This window comes from Daphnia pulex, chromosome 5 (assembly GCF_021134715.1).
Source record: "Daphnia pulex isolate KAP4 chromosome 5, ASM2113471v1".
Taxonomy (NCBI): domain Eukaryota; kingdom Metazoa; phylum Arthropoda; class Branchiopoda; order Diplostraca; family Daphniidae; genus Daphnia; species Daphnia pulex.
In genome coordinates, this window is record NC_060021.1 from 4,813,958 (window position 1) to 4,821,786 (window position 7,829).

The 7,829-nt window shown below is 43.0% G+C and overlaps 1 long non-coding RNA gene across 1 annotated transcript; it reads right to left on the reverse strand.

Moving 5' to 3' along the window:
* Window positions 1–4,290: 4,290 nt before the first annotated feature.
* Window positions 4,291–5,528, reverse strand: LOC124193569. The gene is made up of 3 exons (XR_006874311.1): window positions 5,185–5,528; window positions 4,738–5,111; window positions 4,291–4,657 (listed from the first exon to the last, which is right to left on the reverse strand). It is a non-coding gene; the product is annotated as an uncharacterized LOC124193569 (long non-coding RNA).
* Between the last annotated feature and the right edge of the window lie 2,301 nt (window positions 5,529–7,829).

Here is a 7,829-nt window from a genome sequence, read left to right on the forward strand (position 1 = left end):
TCCGACCAACCGACACTCCCTCCTCCGGCTCCTCCTCTTTTCCATATTCTCCTCTCTCACTCACTTTCATCTTCATCTTCTTTCCAAGTGCTTTTTCCCTTTTTTTATTTTCTCTCTCTCTCTCTTTTTGGCCAGAAATCTCCTCCGAGCTGATGTCCAGGCAGCGACAGTCCTCCTAACCCTACTACTTGCCATCCAGCGCGCGCGCTCCAATCTGCGCTTGCCGCCGGATGGTGACTCCTCCTACTCGACGTGACTTTGCCTCCACCCATTTCCTCATCGGGGAACTTGCGTTTGTTTTGTTTCTTTTCTTCTTCTTTCTTCTTCGTCGCAAAGAATTTTTGGCTCAATCCTCCTCCTCTTCCTTGGACTACAACGGACCTATAAATTATTTAGCGCGCACCCCCCTAAGTCAAAAACTCAACAAAAACTAAATTGGGACGACGAACCTTTTGTTTTTCCCGCAAAATAAAAATGCATGCACAGTCGGATCTCGTTGGCCGCCGTAGAGAAGAAAAGAATTTCGTCCGTTTTGGGACGAGCTCTAACGCAATTTTTGTGTCTTGCCTTGTAAGTGGTATTAATGGTGTTGTCATCATCCATCAAGGTTCCTCTTCTCTTTCATCCGATTGCCATTCCCTCCTTTTTTTCTCCTTCATAGCGAGAGAGAGAGGAGGAAAAGCTGCTAGAGACTTAGAGAGTGCAGTCAACTTTTTTGATGAAGAAGAAGTGAATGAATGAAAAGGCTAACCACAAAAATATTAAGTGAATAACAAGGAAAAATATCGTGCTCGGGATGGGGGAAAAAAAACTAACGGGATCCGCCCCGTAACATGACGATTAATGATCCCTTGATTGAATGGCGCCCGCCTGCCTGCGCTGAATAATAAAACGGGGTTGGAAATTCAGACAGAACTCTGCGTCCAATTTTTATTATTTTTTTTACTTGATAAAACAAACACAGTTTTATTTCGGGTCACTCGACATTCCAATTTTCCAGTCAAGCACCCAAAACCATCGCTCCTTCCCTTATCGAGCCGATTACGTCACTCTCCCGGTACAATATAGGCAAGGCAAGAAATAGAGTGAAATGCCGTCCACGCGCCGTGCTTTATCAAAAATGCACTTAATGGCCAGCCAGCACGCACACAAGAGTCACAAGGTATAGTTACCCTAAGGTCAGCGGCTACACATCGCAGCACATTGTTAGAGGAGGACGGACGGACGGCTGGTGGTTTCCCATTTTTAATGCTCCCAACCCAAGGGTGACTCGCTAATGGATTCTCTTATACCGCATCCCCTTTCTTCTTCTTCGTATTATTAAAAGGAACCCTCTTTGATTTCAATGCGTGTTGGCCCAATGCTATACACACAAGGCAGTCAACGGCGTGTCAAAAATGAAACAGTTGAGAGGACTAACACCCGCCCATCTTTTTTTTTGGTTTCTGTCCCATAAATTCACCAACGGGAAAAAAAGTGAACACATTCTCGGTAAAAAGGAATTAGAATATCGTTATAACGGGATGACCCGTTCCGAGTGCCGTCGCCTCTTGTCCCGCGATGATGTGTCAGCGCGACGGATCTCCACCCTCCGGCCTAATCGACTCCTCCTTCTCGTATTGTATCCATCCTTTCACAGCCTACCCCAACTATCTTGTCCCACTCCTTTTCTTCCATTCTGTGTATTCTGCCGATGCACTAGTGAGTTGTTGTTGTGTTGCCACTTGACAGTCACTTGAGATTTACTACACTAGACACACACTGTAGTGGGGTAGTACGGATGGGGAGGGGACACCACCGCACATTACAGTGACTCTGTCATGGGAAACACGGGGGGAGCAGAGGAGTAGGACCGATTCGCCGCACCCGCGATTGATCATCCCCCAACCTCCTACTTCACACACATTCAATACGACGACTGTATGACATCCAACTACTTCTACTAGCAGTGATACAGTACTTGATTAGTCAGACTCTCTTGAATGGTAATCTGGCACGCGCCACTCGATTATTCCCAATCGGTTTTTATAGAGTGAAAATAATATCGAATAATATAAGAGAAAAGGTGTTTGGTTAGAATTCGTTGCGACATTGATGGCACGAGGAAAGAAAAAAAAAGAGAATTGAATTGATTTTGATGCCCATCAGATATAATGACGTGCCTTTCTCTGTTTAGCTCCGAGATCGGAAGCTCCTTTAAATAGGAGTCGCAGAAAGGAGGCCGAGGATCTATCTTTAGCGTCTTTTGCTGCCGCTGCTGTGTGCTGGCGGTGCTGAACCGAAAAGACGGAAGGAACGATGCGGATAGATCCGCCGCCGGAATTGTGATTGACACACGCTGGATGCCCTCTTTCTCTTCACATATTTATCATATCAATCATATGCTTTTGATCTCCAGTTTTCTTTCATTATTTGATCGTATTCTCATTAATTCTACACATTCTGGCGAAAAGATTCCAATCTGAAACATAAATATCACGACGATAACGACGACGATAACGATAAATATTTAAGCTGGGGAAAGGTTGACTCCGGTGATGTACGACCAGCAGCGCTCCCCCCGAACCACCCCCACGTTCATTGCCAAAGTGAAAAACGATCGCGATAAACAATTGCGTGAGCAGTATAAATACGGGAGGGAAGAATTCACCAGTCGGCTATTGGCTTTTACATATTGAGACTTTTGCTTCTGGAATATAGTCTGCGCTTTCGACGCTGGTGGATTGGATCGGATGCCAGGATCTATAAGGAAAAGATGGAGGAACCGGAAGCCGGATGGCTGAAAGGAAGGAAGGAAGAAAGTAAGGAAGGATGGGCGAGAGAAGGGGCGAGTGTAGCAGTAGAAGAGGCTCAGAGAAATTGATAGAAGATGGGAAGCGCCTCTGCATCTGCCAATGTGTGTGCAGAGAGAAATAAATACAGCCGACTCTGCTGCTGTGTATATGGCATATACTGTATCATTCCATCTATCCATCTATATTTATTTATTTATTTATTTATAAGAGTTGCAGCAGCAGTGGTGGCAGTAGCGCTAGTGCGCCAGAAGAGAGAACCAAAGAGAGAAAGCATCAGTCTTGGCACACGAGCCATGCGGTACTTCCGATCTCATCCGGTCGCTTCCGGCTCGACTTCCTGGCGCGCGTCGAGGTTGCTGCTGCTGCTAGCGCTAGAGCTCTTCCAGCCATAAAAGACTCTCGGCTGATGGGAAGGGGATCTGACTCTCTCCCTTCTGATAATAACTCCCGCCGACGCCGCCGCCGTGTTCTTCTTCTACACGAAAGCAACGCTACAACAGAGGCCTATTCCCTTCTTCTCCCCTCTTTGCATCTACATTGATGACGTCTATCTTTTTTTGCCTCCCCAAAAAATAAGAACGCTTTCTAAATGTTTTTGTTACCTTGGTGAAAGATTTATGCGAGCGCCAGCAAAATTCCGAATTTCGTCCTTTCAAATTGTCCCATTTTTTACGCGCTAAAAAAGAACAAGTCCAGAAAAAAAAGACAATTTCCTTACACCAGCAAATCTCGAAAAAAAAAAAAAGGGTTTGAGTTCCCAATCGTCGATTGTCAACTGTCAAACGCCACGTTTAGTTGAAATTCAGAGACTGTGATTCGAATACCGCGACATTCACGCAAAGGACATTCATGGGGAAAATGAGCGAGAATAGAGTGTGAGAGTGGACTTACCAAATTGACGGCTTCCACATCTATGTGGAAATGTCGTAGAGCACAAAACGAGCCACTATATCTGCGGGCTCTATGAATGGAACCAAAGCGACCGATCGATTGATCTCGCGCTGGAGTTCCAAATCACGGGTCTGCAATCCAATCATCTTCGTGAAAGAGCTTTCCATGATGGCAGGGGAGTAGTCATCGGCTGGTTTCTCATCTGCAAAAATATCCAAAGAGAAAGAAGAATGTGTGGTGCAATTCATTTTGTTATGTACAGTACATAATGCAAGTAAAATATTCCGCCAGTTTCTGATTCATAATCTGACGGCCATATTCGATCATTATGGAAAACCCAGTATGAAGCAAAATTGACTACTAAACATGACAGTTTTAAATCTTTTACCGATGTCTGAAATATATGGGAGCAATATAATGACCAGTTTGAGGCTGCTTGCATTTCAATTCTCTCGTCCAATTTTAGGAGAAAATTTGATCGACTATGTGATATTTACTGGTTATAACATGTTGGAAAAAAATGGTGAGATTGATTGAGATAACAAATGATGAAGTTTTCGACAACGGTATGATTCTGTATCGCAATCAAATCAGCACAGTCAACTTGAACAGTTAATTAATTAAAATGGGAGTAGTTATAAATACACACATTTCTGATTCGTATACACGGAACGTTGTCTTGGTTCTGTCACATTACCTCGATGCTTTACCTTCGGAGGATTCAACTCCAAAATTCGTAAACGGATTACAAAATTAAAAAAACTAATAATAACCAATCAATAGGTTGCAATTTTTAAGGGGAGGAAGATTCAAGAATTAAAAATTTTTGCCCCACTAATTAAGCCAAAACCTCTTTCAACTTCTGATGTACTTCAGCTGGAAGAGCACACGCCCATTCGTTGTACAGATCAGGAAAATCAGATGCGATGTGCGCCACTGCGCCATCAGCTCATTAATCATGGGTTTTTGCTCTGCAAAAATATAGACAAACACAAAACGTCTGATAACGTGAAAAAGAAAATAAAATGAATTAAAAACCAAAAAAAAATACCAAGTTGGAGTTCCTGTTGTGTGGGAATCGTTAATATAACGTTCATGACTTGAGGTAAATGTGATGCAAAGAGCGGGTGACCATTAGAGGATAGAAAAAGGAAACATTTAAGCACCGAAGAGTTCTCGTGACTGTCTTCCCGCAACGGAAGATAACTCATCAGTAATGGGAAAACCTACAAAACACACGGGAAATAGTAAATAATCGAGAGATAACACACAAATTTACCGCAGTCCCATACCTGATCCATGGGTACTGCACTGATGTTGACGATGATCATCCGAGTAAATGCTGCGCAAATATTATCCAGCGCAAGCGGATAAGTCACGCGCGATAATGCATCGGAAAGTAACTGAAGAATAAGCGGGAAATTTCTGCAAAATAAATAAAATCATTTAAAGCCCAGTTGAAAATGTTTTTTCCGCCAATAAGTACAAGTATACTAACGGGAAGAGCAATTCACGTCCGTGGAGGACGAGTTCTCCCAATCCAAAAACAGAATTGGTCCGCACTTCACTATCCGAATCGCGCATCAGGTTGGTCAAAGTCGTGAAGAGATCTGGTACCAACTGTTTAAGCACGCCATCGAGCGATCCCATGCACTCCGCCAGGACGCTGGTACTGAAAGACTTTTCCGCAGTCGTACAATGCTCCCTCTACAAACGAAATCATTAGAAAGATAAATTGATAGAAAGTCATAGACACAAAATAAACTCACCGCCCTGTGAAGAAGAGCCGACAACAGTCCAGCAAAGTAGCCTACGGTGCAAACTCTTGAGATGCCATTGCATTACCGAAAGCGAGTAGGACATCTCCGGCGTGTTCGAGAAATTCTATATATACAAGTTCCGAATCAAGATCTTCCGTACCAGTCTCTTCGTCATCGCCTTCAACTGTCTGTTCCATTGTCTGGCATGGCGTCTGAAAAAAAAAATGCGAAATAAAAATTTGAATAAATAATCATAATAAATTCTAACTCTTGAGTTAACTGCACCAATTTGTAAAAGATCATCTTCATGCACATGAACACAGTGTCCAAATGACCCTCGGGTTTGATCACGACACCTTTCAACTCCTTCAAAAGATCAGTGAGACAATCAAGCGCTTCACCGACCACCTCGAACCTCCAATTCGTGCGGATGGCTTCCGAAAGCTTGGGAATGAGTATTGAAAGTGCGGCCAAACAAGCTGTGGAGGGGGAAATCAATGACATTAAAAAAAACGAAAATTCGATTAAAAATCATTATAAATACCTTACTCTCCGTTATACTGTTTGCTAATGCAGATCGTAAACTGAGTAAGGGCGGATAGTGCAGCACTGTAAATATCTTCATGGCTGTTGTAGTTGAGGCTTACATAACAAGGATACCACAATCGACTACCCTGGTAGCACACTTACATCCATCGTCTATCATATAGATGTCTTAATGTCTAAATCAAATCTGATCTATCTGCAACCTAAATTGGATATCACATAGATACTCAATTTACTACGGCCTTATGCTATCTTCGTATAGATGTCCTATAGATCTACGTTTCTCATACGATCACGGACATCCATTTGTGTCTAGAAATTAGACGCTTAACAGACAGACGTAACATGACGTCTGTGAGATGTCCAAATTATCTGTCCACAGGATAGCTTAGGAAGACAAGGACTTTACATTTTCATAATTTTAACTGCTAGTATTAATTTAAAGCCGTTGAACAAAACACAGTTAAAAAGTAATATAGAGTGGTGTAGTGGGTAGAGCACTGGAGTACCACTCCAAAGAACGTGGTTTCGCGCCCATCGAGAAACGTTTCTTTTTTTTCTTTTTGCTTAAATTTAAGTCTTTTGCAGACGGCTGTAAGCCGTACCCATTTAGATGTCTTACAGCGCGACATTAGTATAGACATAGGCAATCCAATGGACGTCGGGTTAAGACATCTCACTCGGCTGCAAAAGATGGGCGACGTACATCCTATAGATAGAGGCGTGCTACCAGGGTAGTTTGTAAACAGAGGACCGGTAGCACTGTTCCACGTACGAAGTAAACGGTCCTCTGTGGTACCATGCAAAATAAGTTTATAAGCCAATTGCAACCTAGAACCGGAATCAAACATAAGCGTACCGAGCTTGCAGGGCCAATTCCCTAAGAGCAAGGCAAGCTTCCTTCTTTTCTTGCAGATATGCATTCTCCACAGAGTAGCCGTCCACATCGCTTTCGTCATCATCTTCGTTTTCCATGGGCGAGACGGCTAGCTTCGTCATCGTTGAGTAAATTTAAAGGTTGGAAAGCCGATTCGTCATCATCATCTTTTGTTGCAACCGTAACCCCTTCGTTACTCTCGACGGCCTTCATCAATAAAGGAACAATGACCAGCAGCCGTATCATCTCTCATGACTCTAGCCAGCGAAGTAATCACTCCGTATGCGCATATTCGCAAATTAGGTTGGTCCTTGCTTTGAACTAGTTCGACGGTGAAGTTTAGACATTCATCAGCAAACGGCCGAAGGGTTTGTTCGCCAATCGTTCGAGCAATTACGGCCAGCGTATCTAAAAATTTGAAAAAGATTTCGTTAATTGGGAACATAATTAATACAGTAACAGTGGAATATTGACCAAGAGCTTGAAGCTGAAGGAGCATTTCTTCCTCCGTCATTTAGCCACTGAGATAGATTTTTAAATGTTTCATGATGCGACCAAAGTAGGGGCGACCATGGCATTTCCGACCGCATTGGCTATTGCAAAATTACCCATGCAGTTATTTTTTAAATGGAAATAAAAAATATAAAAAATAAAGTATTACCAGTTGCTTCAATGGTACTAAAAGCCAATTTTTTAGGGGCCAAATTCGCCAAGCCAAACGTGCTTTTCGTCCCCTTTTCTGTCCACTCCTTCACTTTTTCCCGTTTTCCTATGTATCAAGGACTTGTATATCGATACAGATGTGACTTGATACATAGGAAACAATGGAAAAAGCGAAGGAGTGGGGCGAAGTCACATATACGGCATTCGGCAACGCCGAATAAAATGCCTGAAAAATTTGTCGAAATGGGGGTATCACGAAAATCGTGATATCTCCGACATCGATATAAGGGGAAAGGC